This window comes from Staurois parvus, unplaced genomic scaffold (genome assembly GCF_062004578.1).
Source record: "Staurois parvus isolate SC_StPar_1 unplaced genomic scaffold, SC_StPar_1.0 ptg000166l, whole genome shotgun sequence".
In the NCBI taxonomy this organism is placed as follows: Eukaryota; Metazoa; Chordata; class Amphibia; order Anura; family Ranidae; genus Staurois; species Staurois parvus.
In genome coordinates, this window is record NW_028317962.1 from 441,137 (window position 1) to 460,484 (window position 19,348).

Consider the following 19,348-nt stretch of genomic DNA (forward strand, 5'->3'; position numbering starts at 1 on the left):
GTCAAAATGGTAAAATCTACCTCTCAGCTTTCACCCTACAGCAAAATCCATCCAAACGACTGTATCCTTCCCTGGAATTTTACTTTTACTGCAAGCCTGTTACCAACCTTTACCTGGGGTGTGGCAATTCACTACAAAGAGAGACTTAAGTCAGCAATAGAAGGATTGAATCTTGGCTGGTTCAGCACAAACCGACCAAGATTCAGTCCATCTATGGGCAGGTTAGCTGTACTGAAGTCAATACATCAGTCAACTTCATTACAACCAGCCTGTTGGATTTTTTTTTTCATGCAAACACATAGCTGCCAGCAACAATTGTTGTGTTCTCCTGGCAGGAAGGACTCCCTGTAGGCAGAACACAATAGCACTGCGGGACGGATTCCCCCATCAACACTGACTGTGTTGATGGGGAAATCGAGTGATTTTCTTCTCATCCACCTGTGGTGAAAGGAGATAAAACTGTATAATCTATGTCTTGCCTTAGAGATGCCTAGATATAAAACAGATTTTATTTAAATATATTTGTCAGGAGTGGTTCCTTAAAATGGTTGTAAACCTGAGGCATGAAATATGAAAAAAAGCATATCCCTGTATAGTGTGTTTCTGTCTGCTGTTTCCCTGACACCAGGAGAAAAAATGGTGACAGGGGGCTGTGATGGACCTCCAACATATTGACAGCACCAGCTCTGTTCCTGTGAGCTGTGTGGAGGGGGTGTGTTTCCTCCCTCCAATCAGCTCAGTTCTCCTCAATGAGCTCTGCAAGGTGTGACTTCAGCTCTCTGCCCCTTTTTTCTATACTCTAAGACAAGCTTTATAAAATTCTAGACTTTGAACACATGTAGAGCAGAGAAGACTTCAGATAAACAGGCACTCATGTAGGAGGCCAGTCACTTCACTGAGTATATGTGAGGGTTTACAACCACTTTAGCCCCTTATGCCGGTCATACATGGGTCAAAATTTGACCGATTTTTCATCCAAAAATCCGAACTAAGAATAATCGGTCGATTTTCGTTCAGTTAGTGGGTCAATGGCACCGGCTGATTTTGGTGGTCCCTCCCTTTTTTGGTGATCGGGCATGTTGGAAAATTTGTAAAAAACTATCAATTTTTGACTCAATGATGGTCAAATCGTACGATTGTTTTTCCAAAAAGAATATGCGCATGAGCCGTGACCTGGAAGGAACAGAAGTTTCACCTGTTATATGGGGTGAGCTTTAGGACTTGGTTGGCCGATTTTCGAAATCATTGATGGCACCATCGGATTACAGAGCAAACGTTTTCATTTCTCGGACGAAAAATAGTTTGGAATTCGATCCATGTATGGCCTGCATTAGTGTGAAAATGTGGATGGGCTTTGACGCCAAGAAGCCAAATATTTGCATACCAAAATGTAAACAAACCTGTGCTGAGAGCATGCGCTCTGCACGCTCCTGATGCCCAACAGAAAGCTCCCAATCACTACTTGTGATCGGGAGCTTTCCGATCATGTGACCACTGTGACAGCCAATCATGCTGGTCACATGATTATAAATCCCGCCCTGCCTGCATCAGAAACCCCTTAGAAACCCAGGAAGCACCAGCATTAAAGGATTAAATAAGACAATCGTAACATTGCATCTCCAAAGAAGCAACACAAAAGCATTAGCAAACTTTATATAAAAAGCCTATTTCATCTGTCCTATACAACATAACTGGGGAGATTTACAAAAACTGGAGCACTCATCTGCTGCAGCTGTGCATGCCAGCCAATCAGCTTCTAACTTCATCTTGTTCAATTAAGTTTTGACAATAAAACCTGGAAGCGGATTGGTTTCTATGCACAGCTGCATCAGCTTCTGCACTCTCCAGTTTTAGTACATCTCCCCCACTATATTTAAAATCCTTTTTGCAACGTCTGCTGGTAATTATAAGCTCTTTCAACACAACACAATGTACAACGAGCACTCACTCTATATAAGCGTTGGATGTCCATTTATTATGGGAAAAAAACAATTTGACAATTTTAATGTATGCAGCTTCACCACGATCGATTCCTTTCCAAGGGATGGAAGATAGTAAATGAAAACCAAAGCAATTTTTTTTCATTCTGCCCATTTGGAGTATTTAACCCTTCACTTTGCAAATCAATTACTTTCAAATTCAAGTCAATGTTAATACAAAAGCTGCCTGGCAGACTGCTGAGACGAAACATCAAGGTACAGGCTACACTAGCCGTGTTGACTCACACTGAACAAATAAACCAAACCAAGATGAAGAGTTAATGCAATCACTAAAGTTTGACAGATTCTAATTTTTATTTTATTTTCATGCAAAAGAAGAGAAGCCAATATATAGTGAGGACTGACACCATAGAACATTTTTATGTCTGAGCATATCCCCTCCACTATACCATGCTGGCACACCAAAAAAAGTGTAACTAAACCCAGGACCCTGCATTCACTATATCTGGTCTCCTACAGTACATGGAAATGCAATTATTTTAGCAAATATAAACTGCCAAATACCTTTTCTCATCAGCAGTTAGAGCAGTCTTATAACTTCTATCAGTGTCTAGCACAGCACTGGTTAAAGCTTGTAGGAGGAGTTTTCATTCTCCTGATTGTCCTATGAGGCTGCAGGACCCATGACCCACTGTCTGGACAGCACTGAGTGGACCTGTGCTGATCACATGCACCCTCCCAAGTAAAAAAAAAAAAAAAAAAAGCCAAACAACTCTCTAGCAATACACACCAAACTGAGCATGTGAAGCTTGCCCCCAAGGCTCTGTTCTACCAGGAGATAAATTGTGGACAGTGGAACAAGGGTGGAGAAGACAGGATTAAACATCCTTTTTACATAATGCAGAGGATTAACCACTTAAACTCCACAGTGAGTATAACAAGCATGCTTTACTTAATATACAGACTGATTTTACTGTTGTGGGTTTAGTAACACTTTAAGCCCCCATTCACACTGATCATGAGCATAACCATTCAATTTAGAGGCCTTTTTTTCTAACTAGTAGGTAGACAGTAGTAAATAAATGTGCGTTTTATAGATGCCCCTATTAAAACCAATGGAGCCATAAACACGCGATTCTGCCCCAAAAAAGATCATGTACTTTTGCATGACAAACAAAACAGTCAGATGTGAACAGGCCCATTGAGAATAATAGGAGTGGTCACAAACATGCTGTATTTTTTTATTCTTCCACATGTGTCCACTTTGATTAAAACAGACATGACCTTCTATAAAAATGTTTCACAAAAAGGCTTGTGTGCAGGAACTAGAATGGGGTTATGCTACGCACGGGTGTCAAATTGGCGGCCCTCCAGCTGTTGCCAAACTACAAGCCCCATGAGGCATTGCAAGAATGACAGTTACAAGCACGACTCCCAAAGGCAGAGGCATGATGGGTAGTTTCGCAACAGCTGGAGGGCCGCCAGTTTGACACCCCTGTGCTATGGTATCTGTAGGGAAGCCATACATGACACCCCAAATAAAACACTAGAAGTACAGGGGAGACTAACCCCAGCCTTGACCTGTAAGGTATCCTATCCCATAGAAGTCTATTACTGCTGATCAAGTTTCTTGGTTACACTAGTAGCACCTCTCAACGCTTCCGGAGCCGTCCTGAAAATTATCAACAGGAACTAGATTTTCATTCTTCAGGCCCAAGAGGTTCCAGCATGCATTGAGGCTAGTGTCATACCTATGCAGGTTGCGTTTGAGCCGTTTCTGCATTGCGTTTTGCTTTTTTGCCACGTTTTTCATTTTTTAAATTTTTTTCTTGTTGCTCGGCAGATTAAAAAACGCAAAAGGCATCAAAACCGCAATACCTGCTTTTCTGCAGTGTTTCCATTGAAGTCTAGAGAACCAAAAAAGGAACTTTTTGCGTTAAAAAAAAAAGTCCCTGACCCTTTAAAAAAAAACGCAGCAGGTGAAAACGCGCAGATGTGAACATGTCCCATAGGAAATCATGTTAAATGGAATGTACTACGTTTCTACAAAATGCAAACCGCTGCAGAAAATGTTTAGCTGTGAACCTAGAGTGAAGGTTACTGGCCAGCAGGCACTGTTTGGACTTGTAGTTCCTCAGCAATTATAGAGCCCCATGTTCGCAAGCCCTGCTGTAATTGATCATAGGAACAACAACAAAGGAAACGCTCAGTAAAAATCCCCAGCAGAACATGGGAGCAGCAAATTAAATCACCCTCTCTCACTGACCAATCAATTCTTATTACATCGTTGGGATAAAGCTGCCTCAGCAGATACGGCAGCTCCTAACTCGCGCCAGTATGTGATTGTGAGCACAGCGATCAATGGTTTGTTGAAGACTACATCAAGATGACTTAAGTGATCTAATGACAACACAGCAAGTAGAACTTTTTTCTATGCTGAGTTTTAGTCCTCATGCACACGGGATGTTTTGATAACGCTGGTTACGTCAGCTGTGTAAAGTCACATTAAAAATGCAAGTTTTTCAGCTTTTTTACATTAGCGGTTAGCGGCATTTTCCCATGTTTGCGTTTTTAAGGTTTTTTTTTTTTGTCAAACAAATGTCCAAAAACTCCGGTTTGCAGCGTTTTACAGTGTTAAAGACGTGTGCATGGGCTCATAGGATAACATGCTGGGGAGTTTACTGGCTGTAGAGGAGTGGGGAGATGAGGGGAGGAGTGGGGAGAGGAGGGGAGGAGTGGGGAGAGGAGGAAAGGGGAGAGGAGGGGAGGAGTGGGGAGAGGAGGAGTGGGGAGAGGAGGAAAGGGGAGAGGAGGGGAGGGGTGGGGAGAGGAGGAAAGGGGAGAGGAGGGGAGGGGTGGGGAGAGGAGGAAAGGGGAGAGGAGGGGAGGGGTGGGGAGAGGAGGAAAGGGGAGAGGAGGGGTGGGGAGAGGAGGGGTGGGGAGAGGAGGGGAGGGGAGAGGAGGAGAGGGGAGGGGAAGGGAGGAGAGAGGAAGAGGGGAGGAGAGAGAGAGAGGAGGGGAGGGGAGAGGAGGGGAGGGGAGAGGAGAGGAGGGGAGGGGAGAGGTGGGGAGGGGAGAGGAGGGGTGGGGAGGAGAGGAGGGGAGGAGGGGAGGAGAGGAGAGGAGGGGAGGGGAGGAGAGGAGGGGAGGAGAGGAGAGGGGAGGGGAGGAGGGGAGGAGGGGAGGGGGGGGGAGGCGGGGGGAGGGGAGGCGGGGGGAGGGGAGGGGAGGCGGGGGGAGGGGAGGGGAGAGGAGGGGAGGGGAGGGGAGAGGAGGGGAGGGGAGGGGAGGGGAGGGGAGAGGAGGGGAGGGGAGAGGAGGGGAGGGGAGGGGAGAGGAGGGGAGGGGAGGGGAGGGGAGAGGAGGGGAGGGGAGGGGAGGGGAGAGGAGGGGAGGGGAGGGGAGGGGAGGGGAGGGGAGAGGAGGGGAGGAGGGGAGGGGAGGAGGGGAGGGGAGGGGAGGAGGGGAGGGGAGGGGAGGAGGGGAGGGGAGGAGGGGAGGGGAGGAGGGGAGGGGAGGAGGGGAGGGGAGGGGAGGGGAGGGGAGGAGGGGAGGGGAGGAGGGGAGGGGAGGGGAGGAGGGGAGGGGAGGAGGGGAGGGGAGGGTCCCTTATCTCCAATCAGTTCCCAGAGCTCTCCTCACTGATCTGTGCAGACTGTAATTTCAGCTCTCCGTCCCTTTTTTCTGAACCCTCAGACAAGCTTTGCAAATTCAGCACTTTGAACAGATGTAGAGATGAGAAGACTGCAGATAGACAGGTACAACTTATGTAGGAGGATTTGTTTAAGCTCTGTGTATCACCTGAGGCCAGTCACTTCTTGGAGTAGATGTAAGGGTTTACAACCAATTTAAATGTGCTGAAACGTTTAATCCATGGACAACTCAATTTTTACCCTAAAAGAACAACGTAACAATGTGATGCGGAAGCTGACTGGTGCACAGGGAAGTAAGGGGTTACCATATGCTGCAGGGGAGAGGAAAGCACTTATATTTAATTTAGGACACAGCCGGCGTTGTCTCCTCTCATTCTTATATGCAAGTGCAAAGTTATAAATATTCATTGTCCTGTGCTGCCGTCTGCAGAAAGGAAAGCAGTTTCTTAATATAATTGCTGTGAAAATACTGGAAATAAGCAACAATTCCAGACAGATTATTCCTTGTATTGTCATTTTTACTCTAACGAGCTGAAAAATATATGGGTAGCTCTGCAGGTTTACTGTGCTAGTCAACATTTTGTGTATGTTATTACACCAATAGTAGATTTACATTTATATCATAGGTGAGCTGGAGGACTTTTCAATGAAGAAGCTCCAATTAATAGGGAGAAAAATGCAGCATTCAAATGAACAACGTATGTGGAGGAAGGCTACATCCAAGGTGGGTCACATGAGCCATGGTTTACAGGTGATGTGCCAGAACGCTACTTGACATAATCCAGCTATTAGGGGGTTAAAAGCTGACTGTACACAAATCAATATTTCAGTTTTGAGAGTCTGCTGGAGCTGCCTTTTCTATAATGCAGGGTTTAAAAAAAAAAAAAAGAATGGGGAATTGAAGGAGCTTTCATTATGGTGGAGCTTCTACAAAAGGCCATCATCACTGAGGTTTGCCAGCTGAGTGGTGCTGCAATGTAACTCACAAGATAAGGAGAATACTTTTAGTTTACAGAGATGTAAAAAAAAACCCCCAAAAAAAAACAAAAACCCTGAAACCTTCTGTAACAGTGTTGAATAGCAAACTGGTGAATTTGGTAGAGAATCTGCAGCTGGGCCCAGGTTGTGCTGATGAGAAAGATCATAGAAGACCTCTCACTGCAATTTCGAGTGACCTGCCTAAGATCTGCCTGACCTTGAAACTATTGTGAAATGCTGCCATCTGATGATCAGTTCTTCGAACTCACATGACTATGTGCAGCGAGTTCTTTTTCTAATGCAATTAATGAATATCAATGGCAAAATAGATTTAGCCTGGCAAAAAAGCATCACCCAAGGGTGCAAGTGTCACAAGAGATGTTCAAAGCATATGGTCACCCTAAGAGTGGACCCAAAAGGGATATGAGAATTCTTTCCTGCAGGGGCTCTATCTGAATGGGGTTTGCATACTTGCATGGATTTTGCCCTTTTTCTGGTCTCCTCCAAAAAGCCGAAATACACCAAAACTCGTCATTGCATGCATATCTATGTTAGATACATAAGAGTGTGCTGGGTGTTCCTGGTCACACCCTGACCACCCCGTGTGCCACTGGAGGAGCTTTGGCAATTGTAACAAGTCCATGTGCCTGTCACATGGACAACTAAACAACCTGTGATCCCTGTGATCTGAAAATAATCTTTAGCCACTTGGAGTATCTTAACGTGCAGTGGAAGCAGCAGGTGGTAGCAGGGGGATCTTGGTCAACTTCAGGGCCCCCTTCACATCAGGGCCCACAAGCTTCAAGCTGTACCTCTGCGTGCACATTAGCATAATCGCTCTGCGTATCGGTGGGGAGATGTGAAAGATCTCCCTCTGTCCTATTATACCATAAGAGAAGTGCTTTCACACTTTCATTCACTGTGCTAGTGGAAGGATGACAAAGATCTCCCACTGAACGGCTCTATAAAAACGGAGAAAGAAGTGTAGAAGCAACTTCTCTTTCACTCTGAATCTGCAGACAAGGAGATAATTTGCCGGCAGGGAGATCAGAAAGATCTCCTCTCTGACCAGCAGAGTGCCACAAGGGAGTGTGGTACTGGCTTTACAACAGGATGCCTGCCAGAAGCTTACGTGACCATACACCAGACTCCCTGATTGGTTAGAAAGCCATTATCACAGCTTACGTCCATACTGATGCAGTGCAGGTATTATCACTGAAACATTTCATTTAATTTTTTTTATTGTAACCTGCCTAGACATCAGATTGTCATAATAGGGGTTGTTTCACAAGACAGGCAATTATGGACAATTGTGTATATATATATATATCTATCTATAGATATATCTATATCTATCTATCTATCTATCTATCTATATATATATATATATATATATATATATATATATATATATATGCATATCAGCTTACCAATCATTAAATGGGGTGGCTGCATTAGTTTTCTTTAAGGCTTTTTCTCCCCTCTTTTCTCTGGACAGTAACACATCTCCTGTATTAGAGTGACTACACTCTGTGTGAAGGACCACAGGGACATCTTTGGACAGCAGCATTGTCATCTAGGAAGAGGGGAGTGTTTGATATACTAGCAGATTTAACAAACTCCAGCTCACACTTTAAAAGCAGTTACAGCAAATATTTTGTTTCTCCTTTTGGGATAAAGGTTTTACATAAATAAAAGCTTATTATAAATTATTGTAAGCACCTCTGTCAGTGTTAAATGGTTTGTCTCCCCTCCAACCCTCCTCCACATATCAACACTGCATTTGCCCTCTCTGCCCACCCTTTTTCCTGGCCCTGATTCTTCCCCATGCTATCCAACATTGGGAAAATATTGCCTGAATTTCTGCTTAGTTCACCCATAGATATCATTGGATGACTGACCTATGAAGTTCTGATATAACATCAGTGTATCTTACAATAAAAAAGTTATAGTTGCTGATTATTAAAATATTAAATAATATACAGATCACCATTTGAAATACTGAGATTTTTTAAAAAAAGGTCTAAAATCAGCAATGCCAATGGGAATCATTCTGTCTCTTCATGAAGAATGAAGTAAAGAAAGAAGAAAAAAAAAGAAGAAAAAAAGAAAAATGAAAGCCAATTGGTTGAATTTGCTACATAGACGCTGGCTATATGGTATAAAATGTTTCAAGAAATACACAAATCTATCACAAGTTAAAGCGGACAGTCTTTTAAAGAAAATCCTGTGACGTGACTAGACATTACGTAAAATAAGTCTCTAAGAAATTTGTCCCTGAAGCAATTACAAGGACTCCTCACTTCCAAATTGTTGTGAAGAGTTTAGAACTTGGCAATTCAGTTATGTCCTTCGGGCTTTGTCAGCTCACATCTAAAGTTAATACAAAATAAATGGCTTGGGGAATACAGAGTGGCAGGAAACAGACACCTATCGGGAAGTTTCATGCACAATATAAGAGATACACCAAGGTGTGCGATTGTTGGGACATTACAGATTACTTCCACTGGGGCAGGGTATGTGGAAGGGTCTATGCTCTCCTTAAAGTGACCCTGTCCCTATACAAAAGTAGCTTTATCAAGGCATACCTGTAAAACAAGTCAGATAATATTTACCTTTCCCACTATCTGCTATTCTAATCTTAAACCTGAACAGAAGGTACACAGGCTGGATTACTAAAGATTTTGAAGCTTTTTTTGGCATGTTTCACAAGTTTTATGTAAGTGTTTTTTGCAAGTGTATCAAGCTTTGAGGCTCCATGCACACGGGGTGTTTTGATAACACTGGTAACGTTAGCTGTGTAAAGTCACGTTAAAAACTTGAGTTTTTCAGATTTTTTTTAGCATCTTTGCATTAGTGTTTAGCTGAATTTTTCCACGTTTGCGGTTTTAGCGGTTTTTTGGGGGGGTCAAAAAACGTCCAAAAACGCCGGTTTGCAACATTTTACCGAGTTTTTCAGCATTAGAGCGGTTTTATAGCTAAAAACGTCTCTAGAAACCCACTAGTCCTGGGTTTTTTTTTTCCAGCCAAAAAATGTTGATTACACTATGTGTGCATGCATACATAGGATAACATGCTGGGGAGTTTACTGGCTGTAGAAAAAAAAAACGTCAAAAGCCAAAAACAGCAGCTGTAAAAATGTCCAGTGTGCATGAGGACTAAAGGCTAGGTTCACATACGTGTGGGTGGTGCTGCTGTGGATCCACACGAAAATCCGTGCATCCGCACCACCCGCACAGAGGAATGCGGACCCGCGGGCAGGTGCCATTAGTTCTAATGGCACGCCACCCGCACTGGAAAACACAACCAAACAGGGAACCGAGGTTCCCATTCCGGCTGCGTTTTCAGAAATGCAGGGACTTCTTCCCTGCGTGTCACGGGGCACTGGAGTCCATTCAAATGAATGGGCTCTCGTGCCCGCACAAAACACATCCTGCACGGCCACATATATGTGAACCAGGGGTCAGTGTTTGTTTGCTGGGCAAGGGGAAGAGCAGTTCTAGAGGTGAACAGGGTTTTTCAAGTGCAAAAATGCATACAAAATGCATGTGTGACATATTTACAGGTGTACCCATCAAAGTCTATGTGGGAAAAAATGTCTGAATATGAAAAAAAGAGTGTACAGCGACTGAGTGTAGAAGTGTGTACAGGGACAATTAGAAAGAATGGGATTCTATATGTTCAACATAGTCAGGTGTAGGGAAACAAGCCAATATGTGTGTGAAACAGCTGCTAAAGTCTGCAGTAAAACCACTGTTTCAGGGGGGTGTCCAACACCTGAGCTCCCGCAGAGCTCACTAGTTCCTTGTAATGAGCTTCATATCATTCTGCTGTAATGTGGAAGTCAGCAGAACCAGTGAGCATTCTGAAGGTAAGAGACAATAGACACGCCTAGAAAAGATGATGGAATTTGTAATTTTGCACATTCCCGCAACTACTGTGGATATAAAAAGGATAGAGGAAAGATCAAAATGCATCATAAAGGGTCAAACATGAATCAGTTGCAATATATTAGCATATTATAGTTATCAGCATGTTAATGCAAAGTCATTTTGTACACGGTCTCAGTCTGTATTATCGGCAAAGCATATCTACTGCATAATCTACAATAATAAACGTTACAGAAAATGCTTCCTAGGATGCTTTACTACTAAAAACAAAACAAAACAAAAAAAAAAGTGGGTTAGCTTGGAGGCAATGACAGTCATCAAGCTTCAGTAGGTATCCCTGTTATGGATTCCATTAAGTTAATGTTAAGATGACACCAAATACTCAGGAGACCATAGTATACACAGGCAAAAATTCCCAGTAATTGCCCATTTTGGAATTTCCCTTTAAGTTCTCCTGGTGGTCTAAAGCAGTGTTTCTCAACCTTTTTTCAGTCAAGGCACCCTTTAAAATGGACAGTTCCGAGGCACCCTATAAAATTAAGAAAAGTCTTGAGGCACCCCATTCTAAAATGTGAAACACTATTCTAATAGTTTCATATAACACAGCAACATCCACACATGTAGGACACCCAACATTAGAGGTGATTTATTCTTCCAAAGCAAATACACTTCTGCACACTGGTGCTGATTATATTCCATTGTTTCTCTTCTCCCTCAGTTTTTCTCCATCACTGAGCTAATGTGACCCCAGCACTGATGGAGAGGGGCAGGCAAGGGTCAAACTAGGATGCTGTGCAGGCTGCTGACAACCTCCTTATCAACTGATGATGCTATTGGTTGTCAGGACGCCTGCAGCTAGAAGGTCGTAATGGTGCACAATGAAAACCTGTGGCTTTGTATAACTTAAAGGCAGGCTTGTTCCACCCACTGGCTTGTATACAAGTTTTGGGCAATTTTTGGACATTTTGCCAAAGCAACCATGAAGAAGCCTCAAGGCACCCTGGTTGAGAAAGGCTGGTCTAAAGGAGATGTAAGCACACTCTTGCCCAAGATATTTAGATACCTTCAAAATCAAGCACTTTGTCACTTTCCCAATCATGCAGACACCAACACTTACAACCCTGAAAAGTTTCTTCTAGCCATATGTATTAGTTCTCGTAACATTTCTCTTCATTGACTTCAAAAACGACTTCACAAATCAAATATCTTAAAGTGGGAAGCTCAGACACCAAATACGCCCCATTTATCTAAATTTTTTAAAGATTACAGGAAAAAAGGGGCTATTTAAACACCACTGAAGGGACGACCCGAGATCTAAGTGGTTCTGGAAAAGGGTTGCCAAATAGCTTTATACAACCTTTGTTGCGTAACAGAAAAAAAAAAAATTAAACAAGGACCTGCTTCCCCAAATCTTCACCATGGCCAAAACAAACCTTTGCTTGGAAAAACCCAACTCTTTGCACTCAAGGGAATACATGAGATCGCCATGGCATAAGAAGTGACAAATTGTCAGCTACCCTCAACAATGAAGTCTATAAATTTTGAAAGATATTAGTGACCTGCATTAATGACTTTGGAAGTGCCACCAGCTATTCCCATGGAACAAATATGTCGCTCCTAAATGAGTTCTAGTGACACTGACTCCACCTCTTTTTTTCTTTCCTCTACCGTCTTCTTTTCTTACACATTTATTTTCTCCTCTTAATACGCTTCTGGCTGTAAGTCAGCAGGATTTTGGCTAATAAATAAGGTCTCCCATAGATCAGGTGCTTCTGTATTCTTAAAATAGGTTTGATATTGTGACCTGGACAAGAACCATCTGGGACCCCAGTTTGCGGTCAGTTAAACATTAAATGTCATAGGGCGCACTTTATTTCTTCTGCTCACTGGTTAAAGTCCCTTGTGGGATGATACTTTTAGCACATTTTCATTTTTACATTTGCCTGTTTTTTTTTTGTGTTTTTTTTTACAAAAAAACATTTAAACCAGAAAGCTTTAGTAAAAGATGCCTAATGGCTAGCACTATAGTTAACAGCACTGTGGGCTTGCTTTAGGTACGCATTTTCTACCTGTATTTAAGTGGATTTCTTTCTCATGCTCCCGATTCTTTCTACAATACAAAAACATGCTGGTAGGTTAATCGGCTTAGTCCGAATCCATAGGACTGTGGTAGGGACACCAGACAGTAGGATTTGTCAGGGATAGGTACTAATGTGAAGGGCTGAATATACAACAAATATAGAAGCAGACAAAATGCCTACATAATAATACAGCTAAGGAGTCTGTGTGTACATGAGACAACATGCTGCCAATGTGCCTACTGGAAATGACATAATACTGAAAAGAAGAGATCATGAGAATCCCATCCAGCATATACAAGATGTTATGTATTGTCTATACAAAGTCACATGTAGAACTGTTATTATTTAAATTGCTTGTAAAGTCAAATGATAATTTAGATCTTCTCTTTAAAGTTGCAGATCCACGTGAAAAAATACTAAGCCTTCTTGAAGATTTGTTATGGTATGATACACTCCACAAACATGTATGTATATTTTCTTATGTTATTAACAGACATTTTCTAAACCATAAGTTGTGCTAGGCTTACTGCACCTCTCAGACCTATGATAAAACCTGTACTTACAAAGGGATTTCCTGGGTGTTGGCTTTTTAGGGATATTTTAAATCTAGTGGTTTGTGTCCCTGCCCAGTATTCATCACCCACGTGTTAGAAATGCAGGAACTACAAAGAGCACTATATTTAAAATTGAACTCCAGGCACAAACACTCGCATTGACATTTATTCCTCAATACATCAGTCACAAAAAATATACAGTACTGTGCTAGTTTTAGGCAGGTGTGAAGAACTGCTGTAAAGCAAGACTGATTTCAAAAATATATATTTTGTTTATTTTTTTTTTATCAATTTACAAAATGCTAAGTGAGGAAACAGAAGAAAAATCTAAATTAAATCAATATTTGGTGTGACTACCCTTTGGCTTCAAACCAGAATCAATTCTTGCCCTCGCACAAAGTCAGGGATTTTGTAGGGTTACAGTCCGTACACACTGAATTTGACTTTGAAATCGTGCAACCTCTCGAAGTTGCATGATTTCAAAGCCGCATGTCAGTGCAACATCAAGTGTGACTTGGCTGACATCTGTTTGACTTCATGCATGAAAGTCACACCTGAAATCACAAAAAATAGTGCAGGAACCTTCCCCCCCCCCCCAAAGTCGGAGTTATACCGATTTGAACAATTTCATTGCAGACAATAAGTTGGGACTTGAAACTGTCAAATCGCAAGACAAGTTGCACCGGTGTGAACTAGGGCTTAGAGTCAGGTTGAATGATTAACCAATTATACCAAGCATGCTCATAACCAATTTCATATGTAGGTTGAAACGCATTTATAAACGTAAAAAAGAAACAGCTGTGTAGATTTAAACCTGGGTGAGGAAAACTCAAACTCTGCTACTAACGTGAGGCTGGAAGACCGTTTCATGTCACCGGTCATACACCATGGCAAGACTGAGCACTGCAACAAGACACAAGGTAGTTCAGCAAGGTCTCTCCCAGGTAAAGATTTCAAAGCAGACTTGGTTTTCAAGATATGCTGTTCAAGCTATTTTGTAGAAGCACAAAGAAATGGGTAACGTTGAGGACCATAGACTCAGTGGTCTGCCAATGAAACAATGCAGCAGATCAAAAACACCTACTTCCCTTCAACATCTGAAGATGTCCACCATAGCCATCAACACAGAACTGACAGAAACCAGTGGGACCCAGGAACACCCATCTACTGTCCAGAGAATTCTGCCCAGAAGTGGTCTTCATGGAAGGATTGTAGAAAAAAGCCATACCTCCTTTGCTTATCACAGAGTTCAACTTCAACAATTAAACTTATGTGAAGAATATAGAGATAAATAACAGGGGCTGTAGACCTGTGGCCATAAACCAAACGAAAGATGAAGGAACCTGGTAATGTAAACAGCACATTTACCAGTGCGGTGTAAAACACAATTTAGACATGTAAAGCTAAACACAAGGCAGAAATTAAAAAAACAAAAACACCAATGGATGTAGTTATGTATCTAAAAAAAATGTATTATAGGTTCAACCTCAGGCAGGAAAAAAAAAATTACCCTTGAAGTTGGGCCTCCCACTTTACAATGGTTAAATGGTAGGGGTAGTCTAGGGGTAAAGGAAAAAGGTAGAATACTTACCAGATTTCTTGCTCCAGCAGGCTGCCTCCAGCTGTGCAACAGATTCCCTGAAGTCTCTTCTTTAAGACACTCTGGCTGGCAATCACACAATGACGTCATGAAGTACAATGTAGGGTCAATAATCCTGCATTGTATTACCAGCGAGGGTCTGCCCACAACACATAGTATTGGAAAGAAGAGGAGAGCGTCAGAGTCTGCCGAAGCAATGAATAAGGCATGTATTACATCTTATTCCTTTACCCATAGCCCTTATGGACATTTAACCCTTTCAGAGCAGGGGGGACCGTAAAGCAGCACACAGACTTACCAGGAATCTGCTGATAGGAGGCGAGAGCCTAAGCCTGCAGTCACACTTGAGTGATTTGTAGCTTGAAGCCGAAAAAGCTTAAAGTAAAAAAATCAATTGTTCTCAATGGTGTCTGTTCACAGGATCAGGTGTGAACAGGCACCATAGAGAACAATTGATTTTTTAAATTTAAGCTTTTTTGGAGCTTCGAGCTACAAATTGCTCAAGTATGAATGCAGCCTAAAGTTGACCTCATTAAATGTGATCCAATCACATGCTGGGTGCAGAAAGTCCTTGTTGCGCCCATAACAAGGTTTCAACGTTTGTGCAATTTAGAGTAGTGAACATTTGGTGGTTACATGCAACAGCCCTTCCTTACTTTTCTGTCAATTTTCCTACATGCTGCCCATCATTTACACTTTTGCTATATTTAGTGATGTATATTTTTTGCTGCAACTGAGAGAAAGGGGAGCTGTCAAAGCAAACGAGCTCTGACAACCTAGAGAATCCTTTTTATTCCCTCGCTTCGTATATTTAATTTTTTTTTAACTGCTGGCACAGAGCCCAGAACATGGAAATTTAACTTTGCCATCAGTTTCTCTGCTGCAGTGACAGATGAACATTTCAGTAGCAGTAATAATAAGTGGCGCCGAAAGCCAGTGACAGAACATTCTAGGAGAACCATAAAATTCTAACCAAGATCATAACCAAGCCTCTACCAAAAATAAAGTTTTACTTTTTACACTGTAAATTCTGAAATTCTAAGAGAGGGAATTTGATTAGCCAAGTTTAAGAAATACTTATATTTTGTTCACTTGCTTCGACAGGTTCTTGAAGTGACCTTCCTGGCACTATGGCATCCAATGGAATGTCTTTGGGTCTATTTACACTTTAAGGATCCATTGTGGTGCATGACTAAAGTTATTATTATTATACAGGACTTATCTAGCGCCGACAGTTTGCTCAGCGCTTTACATTATGGAGGTGTACAGTAACAATACAGTTCAATACAAGAGGGATTAGAGGGCCCTGCTCCTTGGAGCTTACAATCTAGGAGGGAGGGGATAGTGGTACAAAAGGTAATTAGCTGTGGGGGATGGAGTGGTTGAAAGAGTAGAGGATTCCAGTATTAGCTGGGGTCGGGGTAGGCTTCCCTGAAGAGATGGGTTTTCAGAGTGCGCCTAAAAGTGAGCAGAGTAGGCAATAGTCTGATAGATTGGGGTAGGGAGTTCCAGAGGATGGGAGAAGCCCTGGAGAAATCCTGGAGACGAGCATGGAAGGAGGAGACAAGGGAGCTAAAGAGTAGGAGGTCTTGTGAGGAGCGGAGAGTACGGTTTGGGTGGTATTTAGAGACAAGATCGGTGATGTAATTTGGGGCAGAGTTACGAACGGCTTTATACGTCAGTGTTTTGAATTTTATCCGTTGGGCAATTGGAAGCCAGTGAAGGGATTGGCAGAGAGGGGTGGCAGATATGGCATAACAAGTCAAAGTTTTGGCATCCAGTCAATAGGAATTTCAGTTTTGGTGAAATACTTACAAAGGGTTAAGTACAAAAGGGAGGGATGTTAACACTGCAGTCTTTCCTATTAGAATACTTTAGTGCCTTGGCTGATTGTAATGAACCAGGCCCCCCCAATTCAGAATCAGTCTGGTGAAACAAACATCCTTTTCTTTAAGGCAGGGGTCGCCAAACGTTCAAAACAAAGGGCTGGTTTACTGTCCTTCAGACTTTAGGAGGGCCGGCTGTGGCCAGTATGAGTAGAAAAAGTCCCATTGTCAGTGGGAAAAAAAGAAAGCACCACTGTTTGGTGTCAGTGGGAGAAATTATTCTCATCATTGATGTCAATGAACCTCATTCATTGGTGTCATTGGAAGGCGTTGTGCCCCCTTCACTGGTGTAGGTGGGCGGAATTATGCCCAATTGTTGCTAACAGTGATCCAAAGGGCTAGATAAAAGCAAGCAAAGGGCCACAGTTTAGAGACCACTGGTTTAGGTAGTAATCTTCTACGAAGTTTGTTAACATCACTGCAACGTACATTGATCACCCAGAGAGAATTGGCTTTTCCTCAGCAAATGTGGCGTTACTGAGTTACTATTTAGACAGTCTGTCTGTGTTGCTTGTGGTGGGTCCCAACTCCTGATGATAGAAAAAATTGACTGAGGAGGGCACATACCTCCTAAACCTGTCAATCTCAGGGACATCCACTATGTTTAGACCAGCAATGGGCAAACTACGGCCCGCGGGCTGTATACGGCCCGGCGGACCTTTTAATCCGGCCCGCGGAGCGTGGCAAACATCGGCTGTCAGAATGTGTGTAGGCGGGGCAGCGTGAGGAACGTGAGGGGAGCTAGGCTCCTCTCACAGTCTGCCCTGAAGACCGGAAAGGCGCGGGAACACGGCGAGAGGAACGCGCGGAGCAAAGGTAAGTGAATTGACACAGGGGGGACTTGGGGACTTAATATGGGGGATGAATTAATATGGGGAATGAATTACTATATGGGGGATGAATTACTACATGGGGGATGAATTACTACATGGGGGATGAATTACTACATGGGGGATGAATTACTACATGGGGGATGAATTACTACATGGGGGATGAATTACTACATGGGGGATGAATTACTATATGGGGGATTAATTACTATGCTTACTATGGGGGAATATTACTATACTTACTATGGATGACACATACACATCATTCATCTACTCTTGGTCCGGCCCCCGGGTCCAATATATGAACCCATTGCGGCCCTCAAGTCAAAAAGTTTGCCCACCCCTGGTTTAGACATAATTGTACAGAAAGTTAAACATCTATTGGCTTTTGTATGACACAAAGCATTAAAAATGAGACTCTATGAATGACAATGAAAGTGGAAACAAGTATTGTATATAGAAACGGCAAGTGTTTAACAAACTAAATGTTATTTAGTAGGAATTTACATCCACTTTGAAAGGTTATTTCCTGTACATATGGATGCCTTTCACCTGCTACTGTTCTTCAATACCAGCATGAGCATGAAATCTTAGAACAGTTCTAGAGGTTTTACGCTGGGAACTCAGATACCTTTGTCAGTGTTTGTTGAACTGACATGAAGTACAAAGAAAATTCCAAGCATTTTAAAGGTTGCCAGGTATGCAACACAGCGATTTCTAGCTTATAATGAAAGACATTTGACTGATAATCATACAAACCATAGGTCATCAGATGTTCTACATGCTATATTTTTAGCCAACTGAAACAGCATCTCCAAGGAAGAAATAAAAACAATCCGGGTCCATTTATCTTTGTGATGCATTCGGTCACAGATTACGGTGTGATAAAGCAGCCTATTCAGAGTTGATGAGCTGCCAACACAAACCAAAGTGCAAAAAAAACACAAATGACCCCCCTTTTTAATGCAACACAATACCATGCAAAGCCATGCATTGTACCACCATGACTGTGTGTTGCCTTAGCAGTCCCCACACCTCCCACCCTAATACGAGTGCAACATGTAACGTGGTTAAAAAGGTGACCATAGCCTTTGTTCCAACATCCACCAAGACAGGTAACTTTGCCATAAAGAAATAGTAAGTGACCGCAATCTTACCGGGGTGTGGAGGATTAGGACAGATTTTTTTTCTTGGCATGCAACAGAAAAACACCACAAAAGGAGATAGTTGGGAGAACCTGTCATCATCTCCTTTTACAAAGTGTCACTTTTACAACCCAAGAGAGGGTGCCATGACATGTTTGCTTGGGAGGTTAGAAAAACAAACCACCTAACCAGCACAAATGGCCTCAACATCAGTGAATGGTATTCCAAACAAACAGTTCATGCTATAAAAGAGCATATTTACACAACAAACAGGGCTTCCCCCAAACAAACTGAGGCATGCCCATAGCAATCTCTAACATACAAGTATAGCAAAACACCAAGAGAGCGAGACTAAGAGAGACCGACCCTAAAAGGCAGACATCTATCCTGAAAGTCAACCAGGACAAAAATATGGGAGCTGCCATCACTGTCCTGCATTTATCTTCCTTTCCAATTATCAGCTAATGTTGACTAAGTCGGTGACCAGAACATGGTTCAGCATGACAACCCTTAAGCTCCTTTCAGACAGTACGGACTCCACCCCAATCAGCAAGGAATCCACTCACAGGTCCCACTTCTGATCGGAGCAGAGCGGGCGGGTGACACATCCGTGTCCACTCAGTTTCTGTGCTGTGTACACGGAGAGAGCCCACTCTGCTCTATGGGTGGTCAGGTGTAAATGGACTTTGCTGTCCATTTACACCCAACTACCCTCCAATCCAATCTGCCTAGATGAAGGACAACGGATCCCCTTCCTCTGTGTTTTTGTTTTTTTTTAGGGGCTGGATTGC

At 42.7% G+C, this 19,348-nt stretch overlaps 1 protein-coding gene across 5 annotated transcripts in view; it reads right to left on the reverse strand.

The window, feature by feature from the left end:
- RASAL2 (RAS protein activator like 2) overlaps positions 1-19,348 on the reverse strand; it is a 451,415-nt gene that overhangs the window by 143,482 nt on the left and 288,585 nt on the right. The gene's annotated exons all lie outside the window — the stretch shown is intronic.